Genomic DNA, 10470 nt, shown 5'->3' on the forward strand with positions numbered 1-10470 from the left:
GTTCTTCACCTAATGGTGATGAAGACGCTGCCTGATGCCTGAGACACGGTTCTACCAGAGTTCTGAGAAGAGTTCGGCTCTAGAACCTGCTTTTAAAATCAGATCATTAAAATGGTGGAGGGATACATGCTGCAGGGTGTAGTGCGGCTACAGAAAGTAGTCCCTAAAGAAAACTGGATAAATTGAGTGGTTCTGTATTGGACAGCACAACTCAAAGAACCCTTTAACCAGACACAGAACCAATCCGGTTCTTTGAGTTGTGCTGTCCAATGGAGAAATAAAAGCTCTAGCGAAAGTTCAGTTCCAGGAGACTCCAATGCAGCATCACCGTTCTTCAGCCAATCACCAGCTGCCACTTGTGTTAAGAAGTCCTCTAATTGCCCTCGTTCCTCCTTATCGCCACCAGTTTGGTCCCAACGAATGCCCGGGGGTAGGCCCCGCCCCCTGCCTCAAAGTTTGGCAGGATCCGCGAGAGTCCCGATGGCGCAAGCCCTGGGCTGATGACATGGCCTACGCCAAAGACGACCAACAGCTCTAACTTATTCACAATTGTTCCATCTCATTCATTATCAAGAATAAATTCAGGATTTACTGCCTCATGTCTTCAGAGTCTTCTGGTAGAACCACTGAATTAATACAGGTATACAAGGAAACGGATTTTTAACGAACAACAGCGCAAAACAAACTAGACATATCATATATTAGGCAGAAATTTAGGTGGAGCTCCCCTGTAACACAATAAAATGCTTGAGAAGGTTGAAGGGATGATGTAATATTAGCTAGAACAGATCATCTGAGCTGTAGAACGGTTTGGTGGATCAGTCTGGCAGAGCTGGCGGAGTGCATTAGTACGCTAATGGAACGGTATCAAATGCTAAAGAAACTCTGTGGAGCAGCTAAACGGAGTTGTGTGGGAGGAGCACACACATTCATCACACACACACACACACACACACACACACACACACATTCACAATGCACTTGGCTAGCCGACACTTGGATGACAGCAACATTTTTTAAAGCAAAAAATATTGAAAAACCCTGTAGAGAGAAAGTGAGAGAGAGAGAGAGAGCAACATACAGTGGTGGCTCAGCGGTTAGAGCGCCGGGATATCGATAACAGGGTTGTGGGTTCGATTCCCGGGCTCGGCAAGCTGCCACTGTTGGGTCCTTGAGCAAGGCCCTTTACCCTCTCTGCTCCCCGGGCGCTGGAGTTGGCTGCCCACCGCTCTGGGTGTGTGTGTGTACTCACTGCCCCTAACACATGTGTGTGTGTGAGTGTGTGTTCACTACCAGATGGGTTAAATGCGGAGGACACATTTCGCTGTACAGTCCACACTGTACAGTGACGAATACGTGCACCTTTATCCTTTATACAGCGAGAGTGTGAGAGAGAGAGAGACATACCAGCATTAAGCAATCAAATTCTCACAGCAATGCTCCTCCAAAATCTAGTAAAAACACTATCTCCCTGGACAGTAGAGACAGTTACTCCAATGAGCAGGCGTCCCAATACTTTTGTCCCTATACTGTAGAATATGAGGCTCCTTTTAAAGTGTAGATAAGAAAGACAAGGTGTTCCAGAGCAGCGCAGCTATCTTAGCTTTCCCCCCATAATCAAGCGCTACAGACGTAGGAGCCCCGGTCAGCAAGGTCAGCACCTTTTACTGTAAATCTGTCGCTGGTCTTCTTAATCCTCTAATTTTGGGCGGTAGTAAAGAGCTGGTTCGACGGCGGAGTGCTCACGGGGTGTGTTTACATTTGGAGAAAGTTGCAGCACACTGTTAAATATGATGGAGGGTCCATAATATCACAGCCAGCGTCTCGTGGGGGTAGTTAGGTGACGATTGCTCTGCTCAAATAATGGTCAAAAGAGTATGAGGCAATTTTATGGGCCAGGTGCACCCAACAGTGCTAGACGTGTTCCCTCATGGGGTTCCCATACATCTACACGGAGATGCCTCCATACATCGCCACCAGAGCTGCACAGCAACTCACTCCATTCACTTTACCTCCACTTTAATTCCTCTGATTTGAGTGTTTTTCATTTTTAATAATGCACTCTAAGCCAAAAGGGTTCTATACAATCATAAGAAGGGTTCTTTGAGAATAGTGGAACCCTTAAACCCTTGGTGCTTCATAGAACTACTCATTTATAAATGCTCTTTAAAAAAACTTTTTAATCGTTCATGAAAATCTAAAGAACATGCTTTAGTGGTTCTTTACCTGGCTATATGGTTCTATAAAGAACCCTTCTCTTCTCAACCCTTGGAGAACCTATTTTTTATAGGTAAAAGCTACAAAAAAGTACTGCAGGAATCACAATCTTTGGGAAGGAATTGTGAAGGCTGCAGGTTAAGAGTCCAGATACAGCTGCTGGTTGCCTGCAGCCGTGTTAGACTTTCTGCAGGATTTATAAAAAATCACATATTCCATAAATATCCCTTCTGATTAAACTAGGGGGTTAATAAACTAGGCAAAGGTAGGCAGCAACCCAGAGCCCCAGTGAGCCCAGGGCCCAAGTAATCCCAAGGCCCCAGGACCATACAAACTACATATATACTGATGCCAGAAGGGAACAATGACTCCAGTGACATGCTACAGTGGAGCAGTTTAGCACCTCGTCTATGACCTAATACAGTCCATGCATAAAGTCTCACTAGTCTCACTGTCGCTATGGGGAGTGGGGACCTGGGCTACTCACTCCTGGGCTGGTGCTGCTGTCTATTTTAAGTGTTTTGAATAATAAATGTTGGTTATTAAAGTCGTGCTGTTGTTTTATATTGTCTTTTTTTCCTTTTTTAACAGAAATGTTGCCACTGTCTTTTTTTTGTGAAGTGTTTTAAATTAGCCCCATTTTTGGCTCAGAAACCATGAAAGCTGTAAACTCCTCTATTAATTATAGTATTTATTGCAAATAACCAGCACCATAACCCCCCACCCCCCAACCCCCCAGCACCACCTCCTCCCTGTCCAGTCTTCGCTACTGGAGGATTCCATGTGTTGTTTCTTTCCCTTTTTATGAGAGGGCCTCATTCTAACGAGTGTGTGTGTGTGTGTGTGTGTGTGTGTGTGTGTGTGTGTGTGTGTGTGTGAGTGAATAAGAGGGTGCTGGTGCATGACTCCATAGGGGCCCATCATGATGGAGGGGTGAAGGCGAGCTTTTAACAATTACTGCCAACCTAAAAGTGATTTATGTGGCTTTTCTGACTCTCTCTCTCTCTCTCTCTCTCAAACACACACACACACACAGATCATGCTCAATATTGTATACATTACTAGAGGGTGGAAAGTCCAAATGTCCCACACACACACACACACACACACACACACACACACACACACAGTGAAACCAAGCAGACATTTTCCTTTCCAGACAACCATGAGCTCCAGGTCCTTCATCCTTCAGTGTGTGTATATACATATATATATATACATACATACATATGAGTATATATATATATATATTAGTGCTGTCAACGTTAACACACACAGTTAATCTGCTTTAATCTTCAAACATTAACATGTTCACTTTTTTCTAGCGTAAATGAACCATCTTACCAAGTTTGGCCCCAACTTCCTCCTTCCTCCCTTTTACACAACGCCGCTACCGTTGAGCTCAGAGCGTTGATTACACTTTATTAATGCTGAAATATGGATTATATTTCATAACTAACTCTCATTCTCTTACACACACACACACACACACACACTGCTGCTCCTCTCTTAGCTCTTTGCCTAATCCAGCCTAATGACTGATCATCCATTTATGTTGTTGAAGCTTTTCTCTATTAAAGCTTCTGTGTCCGAACTTCAGCGTGTCCGAGGATAAAGTCCTCTGAGCTTCACCAAGATATTATAAGAAATAAATCGACCAGTTTATTTCTTTTATTTCTTCTTCTGCCCCAAAAAAATCAACATGCTAGCATTTAAACTTGTGATTAATCACAGAATATTGTTGTGATTAACATCTTTAAACTCTATAACTGATTAACACCACTAATATATCTATACACTATATATATATACATATATATATATATATATATATATATATATATATATATATATATATATATATATAACAGTTGTTTAAGTTTTGGGGGTATTTTTCACATCTCTCAGATCAGCCTTTAGTTATTTTTCCAAAATACAAAATCTTTATTCAATCAGTTTTGAATAATAATAATAATTATATTCATTTTTCACTATTAATAATGCTTAATTTGTATTTAAGGCCCAATTTATACACAACACATGAACTAAACGACTTCCTGCCCCACATTATTGACTGTCTGCACCTCCTGATTCAGACCTACTACTTGGTAAATTGCACAGAATCTCTATTTGCTGTAGAATATTTAATTTCAATATATATATATATATATATATATATATATATATATATATATATATATGTCTGTTCCAGTGTTCAGATCAACTGCTACCTTACCTGTGATATAAAACCTTAAAAATCATAAAATCTGTAAACAGTTTTAATAAAGCTATGTGACCTGCACCCAGTGATGTCACTTCCTCTGGTAGGAAAGATGTGGGAGTCTCTCTTTCTTTTGTATAAAATGTTGAGGATAAATCATCAGTGTATTAATTATTGATCAGGTGTATTATTGGGATATTGAGGGAATCCCCCAGTCAGTTCTTAATAAACTGTAATGGATAAAAAGAATCTATAAAGTTCAGTGTTTTGAAGAGTCATATGGAATCTATGGAGTTTAGGCACAAAATGGTAGAAAATGTGAACTCTGTTACTGGTTTTACTGGTTTAAACAGTGTCTGTGTCTGTGTTACCTTCTGGCTCTCTCCTTTTAACTACACGTTTAACTCTCTCTCTTTACCTTCTCTGAGTAAATGGTCATCCAGCTCAACCTGCTGTAAGACTGTCTGCTGGGGTCCCCTCTACCTGCGTCAGACCAGCTGCCACCCACCACCACTACCCACGCCAGACCAGCGGCACACCCTCCTACCACTGCTACCTGTCTAATGACCATGTTAAACCTAAATGGACTCGTAACTATCTGCCACTATCAATATCACCACTATTACCCATCATTCCTCTTACCTTACTCTGACCATCACTGCCATGACTCAGAGCAGTTCAAAAGTTTAGGTGGTTCTGTGACTTTGATCAATAATTTATAAATAGTTCTGATCAGAGGAGGACGGGTCGGTCCCCCTTGTGAGTCTTGGTTCCTCCCAAGGTTTCTTCCTCCAGCTCTGAGGGAGGTTCTCCTGCAGTGTCTTCATTGGCTGCTCACTGGGGGTCTTAGATTTTGTCTTTTTATGTTACTGATTGTGTAAAGCTGCTTTGTGACGACAACAGTTGTAAAAAGCTCTACAAATAAATGTGACTTGACTTGACTGTCTGAGGGGTCAAATCCTCCTGTACCCGCAATGCTAGAATGGGCCAACTGCACAGCTTCATACTGGGATGAAATTAAATGAACACAGAGGGCAGATTTCTTCGCTTTATCAACAGTATCGTTTGCCGTAGTCTTCAGGGTACATGTGGAGTTGTCCTCAGACTGTGAGAGTTGTTGCCCTCAGGCCATGTGGAGGCCAGCAGCGCCACCCGCTATACACTAAAGCAACATTTTCCCCGGAGAACATTCGAATGCAATTTAAAACCCAACACATTCCTGCAGAAACTCTTAAGACCATCCCCTCCTCATGCACCCAGCATCAGCCATCAACACACACAAACTCCAACCGTGCCTGCGTGTAAACAAACCAGGAGCAGGGCTCCTTTCTAAATAAGCACTTTTCATCTCTGTGGCGAACCCACGACCACTTCCAAATACCAGAGGGGCTTCAGCACCCAGAAGAAAGGCCCATGAAACATTCAATTAGGGATTATATGAAGTTATTTCAGTAGAGCTGTGGTTCAGTCCCTGTTGTCTCTCCTCTCTTCTGTCCTTCTGTTCCGCCTTAATACAGCTTTAATCCCACAACTGTAGACAGCCACAGTCTCACTTACATCCTTATTAGCTGTGAAGGGATGTTTCTGTAGCGTGAGAATTCGGTAAACCACATGCAGAGAGTAGACAAAATAACAGAAACACCACATGAATTACTTTTGTAGGTTTGTGAGTCTACCCCACCTGTCTGGCCCATTCTTCAGTGGAGAGAGACCACCATGGCCGCTACCGTGAGGACAGTGGTCCCCTGCCTGATACAGATACACACATTTACAGATATATAAGATACCAAACATCTCGTGGCTGATCGACTGCAACTAGGGTCAGGTACACTACATGGACAAAAGTATTGGGACACCTGCTCATTCCATGTTTCTTCTGAAATCAGGGGTATTAAAAAACCTTGATCCTGCTTTCGTTGGAGTAACTGTCTCTACTGTCCAGGGTGGAAAGCTTTTTACAAGATTTTGGAGTAGGACCATTGCTGTGAAGATTTGATTGCATTCAGTAAGAAAAGCGTTAGTGAGGTCAAGATGTTGGATGATGATCACCACCCCACCTTACCATCCCCAACTCTCCAACTCATTCCAAAAGTACTGGATGGAGCTCCACCACCATCATTCCAGAGAACACAGTTCTTCCACTGCTCCACAGCTCAATGCTGGGGGGGGCTTTATTCCCCTCTACTAGACCACGCCTGGCATTATTAGGCAGCATGCAGCCAATAGATTTATGTTTAGTGTCTACTGCAGAGGATCCTATTCTATTGGGAGTACTTCTCTACAGGGACTAGACACGTGTCATCAGTGTCAGCAATGGGTGCAACGTACAGTAACAAAGGGGTGTCCACAAACATTTGGACAGATAAAAAGTGTTTAATTATGAGGAATATTAACTGGCGTGTTCTGTTTCTGATCATTCGGATGTTTGTTTTCCGAAAGGGGTATCCTCTCCTCTATCTCCTGGCCTTCGTCCACCTTCCTTCGAACACCTTGGCTTCGGCGATTGTTCTCTTGGCTCCATGTTTGATGTGCAAATCCCTCCTTTCTTCCACGCTTCCTGCGCCGCTCGGCTTTGTTTTGCTTGCGTAAATGAATAAAGCACGGCAGAGACGGAGGGTGGGGGAGCGCGAGTTCATCGGGGGTGGGAGGGTATTGGATATGTGGGTATCTCAGCAGGGTGTACCACCACCGAAGTCCAAGGAGGAGATGTTACACAAACACACCCTCACTTCTCTCACTCTCTCTCTCTTCTGCTCTCTCTCTCTCTCTCTCTCTCTCTTTCTCTCTCTCCTTCTTTCTTTCGTCCCATCTTCCAAAACACATGCCAGACCTTTCAGATGAACACCACCTCTGACCCTCTTCCACTTTGTCCACGCATAATTAATATATAAACAGTGTGGAAACCCAACCTCAGATCTGATTAACATACAGGAAACAGAAGAACACTTTGCTCTCCAGTGTTAGGTTTGTACATTTGGTGACCCCTGGTGAGCCCTAACATTCACTACTGGGAGATCTTCCAAATAAATCGCAGTATAGCTTAAGACAGCAGTGAGAATTGGTATTTAAAAAGGTCATTATTAAGTTAGTTATGGACTGACACACAATTATCTTTATTGCTTAGAGCTGCTTCAACCTACCAAGCAACATAAGTGGCTGCGTAGAGTCATGTGGCCACCAGGGGGAGCCTGACATTGTTTATTTATGATTGTTTATGAACGTTCTTCTCATTTAAGTCATTTTCGGACCCTAAAAAGCTACCTAGAGCTCCCCCTATCACATGATGCTAGCTCTGGGAGGGTGAGGGCTGCCATTAGTCTTCCTCTGAGACATGTCGCTAACGCAACACTGGAGCTTAACACGCTTGGAGGAGAATGCTAACTGCTAATCTATTAACATCTGTTACATCAGCCACCAGACACCCATGCTGGCTACCATCACCCACGCTGAGTCACTACCAGTCTCGCAAACGAACCAGGGGTGTGTTCAGCAAGGGAAAAGCTGCTCAGCTGGGAGCTTCTCATTACCCCATCCATCAGTTGTGCAGCATTTGATTGAATCTGAGCAGAATGTAGAGCTCTATACACTTCAGAATTCTTCCTGCTACTTCTAACAGCAGAACATCATCAACCAACACCAGTGACCTAGTCCCATAGGCAGCCAAACATGCCCATGCTATAGTAGTGCCTCCACCATGTTTGACAGGTATGTGTATTGGTAACTCTGTATTTACAGTGCCTATAAAGCCCCAGCCAACATGCTCATGTGGGGCTCACATAGGTGGAATGTGGGCTAGGTGGGTTCCAGGTGAGCATGGGCTCTGAGTGGGTTTGCACAGGTGTTATTACTGGAACCACCCAGTTGAGCTTCCCAAATGGACCCCATTGTTACAGCTCCAGGAATGGAAGGTATATGGCAAATGTGTAAATCTGCCCAAAGCAGGCCTGAGTGACCTTGCAAGAAGGACACTAGCGAGGGAGGCCACCTAGGACTACTCTGAAGGAGTTAAATGAATGCTGCCACCTCCATGCTTCACGGTGGGGGTAGGGGCTAGTCTGATGGCCAAAAAGCTTCATTTTAGTCTCATCTGACCAAAGAACTTTCCTCCAGTTGAGCTTGGAGTCTCCCACATAGGTTTAGTTCTCTCTGCTGCTCTTCCTTAAAGCTCTGACTGTTGAAGAACCCAGGCAACAGCAGTCGTATGGAGAATCTCTCCAATTTCTATTTTTATTTTATTTATTTTCAAATAAGGTGGACTTCAAATACATTAAATTGCCATAGCGGGGAAATTATTAAACATTAAAATGACCCTACTGAAACTGAAAAGCAGTTTACCGCCATTGAAGCATAGATGATATACCACCTGTCACTCTCCTGACCTCCCTGATCCAATACAATTTACATGCACATGCACACATACACTACCCACCCCCCACCTCCCCCTGCACCCCCACCCCCCTGCAACCTCTGGAACCCATAAACTAAGAATGCCCTACTTTGTTTCTCTGACAGGACTACAGGGGACCATATGCTGCAGAAAAAGCGTGACCATATTTTGGAATTCCAGGCCTGTGACCACCCCCCGTCCCCCCCTACCCCCCCTGCCCCCAATCTTTGGCTGTAAAACTCTGACTGCATATGTTTGACCGACTCAAGCCTATAGAAGTAATGCTGTCGGCTAATTCGGCTCCTGGCTGCACTTCTGAACAGTGTCAGAACCGGCCTCAGGACAGCGGGAAGGACAGAACAGTGTAGCAGACAGTCGTACAAGTCAAGAGATATTTCACTCACCTGGGATCTGACACACCCCAGATACACCATACACACTTCACACACATCACACACGTTACACACTCAGCTAGTTCTGCTTCTCCTCACTTATGGGTTAAAGTCTCAAAACCTGTCAAATACAGCACATATACATACATACACTGCATGCCCAAAAGTTTGGACATGCAGTGGAGGGGTTAGAACACCCCTTCTAATGAATGCATTTAGCTACTGTAATTTGCACCCGTTGCTGACACAGATGTGCAAATGCACACACACACACAGCTTGTCTAGTCCCTGTAGAGAAGTACTGCCAATAGAATAGGACTCCCTGGAGCAGATCAACATCATGAACCTATTGGCACCTATTGGAACCAGCATTGAGCTGTGGAGCAGTGGAAGAACTGTGTTCTCTGCAATGATGGTGGTGGAGGAGCTCCATCCAGTACTTTTGCATAGGATGAGTTGGGGATGATGAGGTGGGGTGGTGATGATCATCACCCAACATCCTGACCTCACTTCAGCTCTTGTCACTGATCAGCTCTTTTAATACCGATGGAACAGTGAATGAGCAGGTGTCCCAATACCATCCAGGAGGAAACACAGCGTCCGAATATTTATGGCCCTGAACATTCATGGAAAACACCCTCCTGTTATTCTGCCTATACTTTAAAAGTGGTGTTTAGAGGGTGTTTGTGAGTGTGTGCTGGAGGTGCCGGACACATTCATGGCTAATCGGCTTGCTTCTCCCCAGTGCTATCTGTAACACCACACCAGTTCAGTTTTAGGGTTTGACTGAGTGTGTAGGAGGCAGATAACGTCTTTCTCTCTCAAACACACTCACACTCACACTCACACACAGCACATAAACAGGATGGAAGTGTGTGATGTCTGAGACTCTAATTGAGTTGGAATGTGAAAAACTACCTCCAGGCCTCACTTGCTGCCATGTCAGATTTGTGCTCAGTGCTCTGTAGTCTGTTGACGACTCTAAAGTCAGTCTTGGAAAGTGCTTTCTAATAATGCTTAATCACGAGTCTACAGAGGTGTCCTGCTGCTGCTGTTATGTGTGATGAAAATTAGGCTTTTATTAATGAAGAAGCTTCCTGAGTCGCTCGGTTAGGAGTGAAATGACATCTAAGAAGTCTGACTGTTGATTTGACTGAGGAGCTTCTGTGCTTCTCACTGACAGTACTACCATCTCACAGTGACTTAAACTAAGCTAAAATACAATTAGATTCTTTCAAATAACACAAATCGAA

General features: G+C 43.9%; 1 protein-coding gene across 1 annotated transcript in view; it reads right to left on the reverse strand.

Moving 5' to 3' along the window:
• ripor3 (RIPOR family member 3) overlaps positions 1-7041 on the reverse strand; it is a 51045-nt gene extending 44004 nt beyond the window's left edge. The window contains exon 1 of the mRNA XM_072684944.1: positions 6833-7041. The gene's annotated coding sequence lies outside the window, so the exon portion shown is untranslated. The remainder of the gene's footprint in view (positions 1-6832) is intronic.
• Between the last annotated feature and the right edge of the window lie 3429 nt (positions 7042-10470).

This window comes from Salminus brasiliensis, chromosome 7, assembly GCF_030463535.1.
Source record: "Salminus brasiliensis chromosome 7, fSalBra1.hap2, whole genome shotgun sequence".
NCBI classification, from domain to species: domain Eukaryota; kingdom Metazoa; phylum Chordata; class Actinopteri; order Characiformes; family Bryconidae; genus Salminus; species Salminus brasiliensis.